General features: G+C 38.4%; 1 non-coding gene across 1 annotated transcript; it reads right to left on the bottom strand.

The window, feature by feature from the left end:
• Positions 1-2,621: 2,621 nt before the first annotated feature.
• On the bottom strand, positions 2,622-2,729 carry LOC127747892 (small nucleolar RNA R71). Its single transcript, XR_008009839.1, has one exon. It is a non-coding gene; the product is annotated as a small nucleolar RNA R71 (small nucleolar RNA).
• Positions 2,730-8,062: the final 5,333 nt, after the last annotated feature.

The raw sequence follows: 8,062 nt of genomic DNA, 5'->3' as shown, positions 1-8,062 counted from the left end.
ACTGCGAGGATGGGATGTAGCCTTCGACAAGTGTGATGCCTCCAGACGATTAGCCATGCAGTGACAGCGCAGAGGACCATTTTCCAGAGAGGATACAAAGTAGCCATAGCCGAACGGTGAACCCCTATATACAGCTTGCCATGGAAAGGAGTAAGAAGGATTGAGTTGAAGCAATGGGAAAGCAGGCGTCCTAGAGTCATACAGTATCTCCATACGCTTATCTGAAATTCCTACCAATGAATCTACATAAGTATTCTATCCTTTACTGTTATTAAATTAATTATCTAATCCAATCATGTTTAATCCGCCTGACTGAGACTTACAAGGTGACCATAGCTTGCTTCATACCAACAATCTCCGTGGGATCGACCCTTACTCACGTAAGGTTTATTACTTGGACTACCCAGTGCACTTGCTGGTTAGTTGAACGGAGTTGTGTCCACACATAGTTGTGAACCATGGTATTGGCATCATATTTTCGGCGCCATTACCAGGGAAAGAAAGAGCAATGAATTTTACATAAACATATGAATCACAATTTCGTCCACCAAGTTTTTGGCGCCGTTGCCGGGGATTGTTCGAGTTTGGACAACTAACGGTTCATCTTGTTGCTCAGATTAGGTAATTTTATTTTATTTTATTTTCTTATTTTCGAAAAAAAATAAAAATACAAAAAAATTATTCTCTTTTCGTTTTTTTTATAAATTAATTTTCGAAAAATTACAAAAAATTTAGAAAATCATAAAAATCAAAAATAAATTTTGTGTTTCTTCTTGAGTCTTGAGTCAATTACATGTTTTAAAATTTGCATAAAGTTTTCGAAAAATTCATGCATTCATAGTGTTCATCTTGATCTTCAAGTTGTTCCTGGCCAGTCTTCTTGTTTGATCTTTATGTGTTCTTGTTTTGTTTTTGTATGTTGTTTTTCATATGCATTTTTTCATTCATATCACATAAGCATTGCATATTTCTAAGTTTGGTGTCTTGCATGTTTTCTTTGCATTAAAAATTTTCAAAAATAAAGTCTTGATGTTCATCTTGATCTTCAAGGTGTTCTTGGTGTTCATCTTGACATTCATAGTGTTCTTGCATGCATAAGTGGTTTTGATCCAAAATTTTCATGTTTTGGTTCAAAATTATGTTTTTCTCTTGCATCATAAAAAAATTCAAAAATAAAAAAAAATATCTTTTCCTTGTTTTTCTCAAAACTTTCAAAAATTTGGATTAACTTTTTCAAAAATTTTAAAATCAGTTGTTTCTTATGAGTCAAATCAAATTTTCAATTTTAAAAATCTTATCTTTTTCAAAATCTTTTCCAAAAATCATATCTTTTTCATTTTTCTCAATTAATTTCGAAAATTTTAAAAATATTTTTCAAAAATCTTTTTCTTATCTTTATCTCATAATTTTCGAAATTAATATCAACAATTAATGTTTTGATTCAAAAATTTAAAGTTTGTCACTTGCTTGATGAGAAAGATTCAAACTTTAAGTTCTAGAATCATATCTTGTGATTTCTTGTGAGTCAAGTCATTAATTGTGATTTTAAAAATCAAATCTTTTTCAAAACTAATTTTAATCATATCTTTTCAAAAATATCTTTTCAAAATTTTATTCTTTTCAAAATTTGATTTTCAAAATATCTTTTTCAACCAACTAACTAACTTTTTTTTTGTTTCTTATCTTTTTCAAAACCATCTAACTAACTTTCTCTCTCTAAATTTTCGAAAAATCCTCTCTCTCTTTTTCAAAATTCAATTTTAATTAACTAATTTTTTCCATTTCAATCTAATTTAAATTTTTATTTTCGAAAATTATTTTTAATTTTTAAACTTATTTTCAAAATTTAACTTTAATTTTTTTTAATTTATTATTTTAATTAATTTTCGAATTTTACCTCTCCCCCTCTCTCATTCTATTTATTCATGCATCTACGAACACTTCTCCTCACCTAAATCCGAACCCTCTCTCTGTGAGTTCAGATTTTCTCTTCTTCTTTTCTTCTACTCACATAAGGGAACCTCTCTACTACAGTAAAAAGGATCCCTATTATTGTTATTTTTCTGTGCCCTCTTCTTTGTCATATGAGCAGGAGCAAGGACAAGGACATCCTTGTTGAAGCAGATCCAGAACCTGAGAGGACGCTGAAGAGAAAATTAAGAGAAGCCAAATTACAAGAAACCAGCAAGCACCTGTCAGAAAATTTCGAAAAAGAAAAGGAGATGGCAGCTGAAAATAATAATAATAATGCAAGGAGGATGCTTGGTGATAATACCACGCCTACTTCCAAATTTGATGGAAGGAGCATCTCCATCCCTGCCATTGGGGCAAACAATTTTGAGCTGAAACCTCAGCTAGTTGCTCTAATGCAACAAAACTGCAAGTTCCATGGACTTCCATCTGAAGATCCCTATCAGTTTTTAACTGAATTCTTGCAGATCTGTGAGACTGTAAAGACGAATGAAATAGATCCTGAAGTCTACAGGCTCATGCTTTTCCCTTTTGCTGTAAGAGACAGAGCTAGAATATGGTTGGACTCACAACCTAAGGATAGCCTGGACTCCTGGAATAAGCTGGTCACGGCCTTCTTGGCTAAATTCTTTCCTCCTCAAAAGCTGAGCAAGCTTAGAGTGGATGTTCAGACATTCAAACAAAAAGATGGTGAATCCCTCTATGAAGCTTGGGAAAGATACAAACAGATGACCAAAAGGTGTCCTCCTGACATGCTTTCAGAATGGACCATTCTGGATATATTCTATTATGGTCTGTCTGAATTCTCTAAGATGTCACTGGACCATTCTGCAGGTGGATCCATTCACCTAAAGAAAACGCCTGCAGAAGCTCAAGAGCTTATTGACATGGTTGCTAATAATCATTTCATGTACACTTCTGAGAGAAATTCTGTGAATAATGGAACGCCTCAGAAGAAGGGAGTTCTTGAGATTGATGCTCTGAATGCCATATTGGCTCAGAACAAATTGTTGACTCAACAAGTCAACATGATCACACAAAGTCCGAATGGATGGCAAAACGCATCCAACAGTACTAAAGAGGTATCTTCTGAAGAAGAAGCTTATGATCCTGAGAACCCTGCAATTGCAGAGGTAAATTATTTAGGTGAACCTTATGGAAACACCTATAATTCATCATGGAGAAATCATCCAAATTTCTCATGGAAGGATCAACAAAAGCCTCAACAAGGCTTTAATAATGGTGGAAGAAATAGGTTCAACAATAATAAACCTTTTCCATCATCCACTCAGCAACAGACAGAGCATTCTGAACAAAATACTTCTAATTTATCAAATTTAGTCTCTGATCTATCTAAGGCCACTCTGAGTTTCATGAATGAAACAAGGTCCTCCATAAGAAATCTAGAGGCACAAGTGGGCCAGCTGAGTAAGAAGATCACTGACATCCCTCCTAACACTCTCCCAAGTAATACTGAAGAAAACCCAAAAGGAGAGTGCAAGGCCATTGAGGTAGCCAACATGGCCGAACCTACAATGGGGGAAGAGGACGTGAATCCCAGTGAGGAAGACCTCCTGGGACGTCCAGTGATCAATGAGGAGGATCCCTCTGAGGAACCAAAGGAATCTGAGGCTCAGATAGAGACCATAGAGATTCCATTAAACCTCCTAATGCCCTTCATGAGCTCTGATGAGTATCACTCTTCTGAAGAGAATGAGGATGTCACTGAGGAGCAAGTTGCCAAGTACCTTAGTGCAATCATGAAGCTGAATGCCAAATTATTTGGTAATGAGACTTGGGAAGATGAACCTCCTTTGCTCATCAATGAACTAAGTGATCTGGATCAATTGACATTGCCTCAGAAGAAACAGGATCCTGGAAAGTTCTTAATACCTTGCACCATAGGCACCATGACCTTTGAAAAAGCTCTGTGTGACATTGGGTCAGGGATAAACCTCATGCCACTCTCTGTACTGAATAGACTTAGAACTCTTGAGGTACAGGAGGCCAACTTCTCATTAGAGATGGCACACAAATCCATGAAAATAGCTTATGGAAAAGTAGAGGACATGTTAGTAAAGGTTGAAGGCCTTTACATCCCTGCTGATTTCATAATCTTGGACACTGGAAAGGATGAGGATGAATCCATCATCCTAGGAAGACCTTTCCTAGCCACAGCAAAAGCTGTAATTGATGTGGACAGAGGAGAATTGACACTCCAAATAAATAAGGACAACCTTGTGTTTACAACTCAAGGATCTCTCTCTGTGCCCATGGAGAGGAAGCATAAAAAGCTTCTCTCAAAGCAGAGTCAACCAAAGCCACCACAGTCAAACTCTAAGTTTGGTGTTGAGAGGTCACAACCAAACTCTAAGTTTGGTGTCCAACCCCCATATCCAAACTCTAAGTTTGGTATTGGGAGGTCTCCACAAAGCTCTGCAACTCTGTAAGGCTCCATGAGAGCCTGCTGTCAAGCTATTGACGTTAAAGAAGCGCTTGTTGGGAGGCAACCCAATGTTTAATTATCTAATTTTATTCTATTTCTATTGTTCTTTTATGTTTTATTAGGTTCATGATCATGTGGAGTCACGAAAAAAATAGAAAAATTAAAAACAGAATCAAAAACAGTAGAAGAAAAATCACACCCTGGAGGAAGAACCTACTGGCGTTTAAACGCCAGTAAGGAGCCATTTTGGGCGTTCAACGCCAGAACAGGGTATGGTTCTGGCGCTGAACGCCAGAAAAGGGCAGCATCTGGGCGTTTGAACGCTAGAAGTGCACCCTAGAGGAAAGCTGGCGCTGAACGCCCAGAACAAGCATGATTCTGGCGTTCAACGCCAGAAATGGCCCCCAAATGGGCGTTGAACGCCCAGAACAAGCATGGTTCTGGCGTTCAACGCCAGAAATGGCTAACAATTGGGCGTTCAACGCCCAGAATAGGCACCAATCTGGCGCTGAACGCCCAGAGTTGGGTGCATGGGCATTTTGCATGCCTAATTAGGTGCAAGGTTGTAAATCCTTGAACACCTCAGGATCTGTGGACCCCACAGGATCACCTCAGGATCGGTGGACCCCACAGGATCCCCACCTACCTCCACTCACTTCTTCTCACCCCTCTTTCACACATTCCCATAAACACTCTTCCCCAAAACCCTTCACCAATCACTTCAATCTCTCTTCCCCATCACCTCTTCACCATTCACATCCATCTTCACTTCCCAATAAACCCCACCCACCTTCAAAATTCAAAACCAATTTCCCTCCCATCCCACCCTATATGGCCGAACCTAACCTCCCCTCTCTTCCCTATATATACCTCTCCATTCTACCTCATTTTCACACAAAACACCCTCTCTTCTACACCCTAGCCGAAACCACTTCACCCCCTCTCTTCCATATTCTTCTTTTTCTTCCTCTTCTCATATTTCTTTCCTTGCTCGAGGACGAGAAATTTTCTAAGTTTGGTGTGGTTAAAAGCATAGCTTTTTGTTTTCCATTACCATTAATGGCACCTAAGACCGGAGAAGGCTCTAGAAAAGGTAAAGGGAAGACAAAAGCTTCCACCTCCGAGTCATGGGAGATGGAAAGGTTCATCTCCAAAGCCCATCAAGACCACTTCTATGATGTTGTGGCTCATAAGAAGGTGATCCCCGAGGTCCCTTTCAAACTCAAGAAGAATGAGTATCCGGAGATCCGACATGAGATTCAAAGAAGAGGTTGGGAAGTTCTAACCAACCCCATTCAACAAGTCGGCATCCTTATGGTTTAAGAGTTCTATGCCAATGCATGGATCACTAGGAACCATGATCAAAGTAAGAACCCGAACCCAAAGAACTACACTACAATGGTTCGGGGGAAATACTTAGATTTTAGTCCGGAAAATGTGAGGTTGGCGTTCAACTTGCCAACCATGGAAGAGAACGCACACCCATACACAAGGAGGGTTAACTTTGATCAAAGGTTGGACCAAGTCCTCATGGACATATGTGTGGAAGGAGCTCAATGGAAGATTGACTCCAAAGGCAAGCCGGTTCAACTAAGAAGATTGGACCTCAAGCCCGTGGCTAGAGGATGGTTGGAGTTCATCCAACGCTCCATCATCCCCACTAGCAACCGGTCCGAAGTTACTTTAGACCGGGCCATCATGGTCCATAGCATCATGATTGGTGAAGAAGTAGGAGTTCATGAAGTCATCTCCCATGAATTCTACAAAATAGCCGATAAGTCCTCTACCATGGTAAGGCTAGCTTTTCCTCATCTTATTTGCCATCTATGTTACTCGGCCGGAGCTTTCATAGAAGGCGATATTTCCATTGAGGAAGAGAAGCCCATCACTAAAAGAAAGATGGAGCAAACTAGGGAGCCCACTCATGAAGCCCAAGGGACGCATGAAGAAGCTCACCATCATCAAGAAATCCCTGAGATGCCTCAAGGGATGCATTTTCCTCCAAATAATTATTGGGAGCAACTCAACACTTCTCTTGAAGATTTGAGCCACAATATGGGACAACTAAGAGTGGAACATCATGAACACGCCCTCCTGCTCAATGTAATTAGAGAAGATCAAAAAGCAATGAGGGAGGAACAACAAAGACAAGGAAGAGACATTGAAGAGCTCAAGCACATCATTGGTTCCTCAAGAAGGAAACGCCATCATCACTAAGGTAGACTCATTCCATGTTCTTAATTTCTCTGTTTTTCGTTTCTCTATGTTGTATGTCTATTTATGTTTTGTGTCTCCATGATCATTAGTAGTTAGTAGCTATGTCTTAAAGCTATGAATAATTCCATGAATCCTCCACCTCTCTTAAATAAAAATGTTTTAATTCAAAAGAACAAGAAGTACATGAGTTTCGAATTTATCTTTGAATTTAATTTAATTATATTGATGTGGTGATAATTGCTTTTTGTTTATCTGAATGAATGCTTGAACAGTGCATATGTCTTTTGAATTTGTTGTTTAAGAATGTTAAATATGTTGGCTCTTGAAGAATGATGAACAAAGAGAAATATTATTGATAATCTGAAAAATCATGAAATTGATTCTTGAAGCAAGAAAAAGCAGTGAAAAAAAAAAGCAAGCAGAAAAAGTCAATAGCCCTTAAAACCAAAAGGCAAGGGTAATAAAAAGGGTCCAAGGCTTTAAGCATCAGTGGATAGGAGGGCCTAAAGGAATAAAATCCTGGTCTAAGCGGCTAAACCAAGCTGTCCCTAACCATGTGCTTGTGGCGTGAAGGTGTCAAGTAAAGAGCTTGAGACTGAGCGGTTAAAGTCGTGATCCAAAAGCAAAAAGAGTGTGCTTAAGAACCCAGGACACCTCTAATTGGGGACTCTAGCAAAGCTGAGTCACAATCTGAAAAGGTTCACTCAGTTATGTGTCTGTGGCATGGATGTATCCGGTGGTAATACTGGAAAACAGAGTGCTTTGGGCCACGGCCAAGACTCAAAAGTAACTGTGTTCAAGAATCAACATACTTAACTAGGAGAATCAATAATACTATCTAAAATTCTAAGTTCCTATAGATGCCAATCATTCTGAACTTCAAAGGATAGAGTGAGATGCCAAAATTGTTCAGAGGCAAAAAGCTACAAATCCCGCTCATCTAATTATGATTAATATTCACTGATGGTTTGGAATTTATAGTATATTCTATTCTTTTTATCCTCTTTGATTTTTAGTTGCTTGGGGACAAGCAACAATTTAAGTTTGGTGTTGTGATGAGCGGATAATTTATACGCTTTTTGGCATTGTTTTTAGTATGTTTTTAGTAGGATCTAGTTACTTTTAGGGATGTTTTCATTGGACTAGAATAAAAGAATCATTAGAATTCTTGATAAATAGAGTTGTGTCAGTGGTGCCTCTTTGAAAACCATTTTTTAAAAGAAAAGAGCTAAGTCTCTCATACCAAGCTCTAGGAGCTTGTCTTAAACCATAGAGAGCTTTAGATAATTTGAAAACATGATTAGAATGCTCTTTATTTTCAAAACCAGGAGGCTGCTCCACATACACTTCTCTATCTATCACACCATTCAAAAATGCACATTTCACATCCATTTGATATAATTTAAAACCACAAAATGCAGCATAAGC

Source organism: Arachis duranensis, chromosome 5 (genome assembly GCF_000817695.3).
Source record: "Arachis duranensis cultivar V14167 chromosome 5, aradu.V14167.gnm2.J7QH, whole genome shotgun sequence".
Classification (NCBI taxonomy): Eukaryota; Viridiplantae; Streptophyta; class Magnoliopsida; order Fabales; family Fabaceae; genus Arachis; species Arachis duranensis.
The sequence above is the reverse complement of the archived record's forward strand: the minus strand, read 5'-3'. Positions and strand labels throughout refer to the sequence as shown.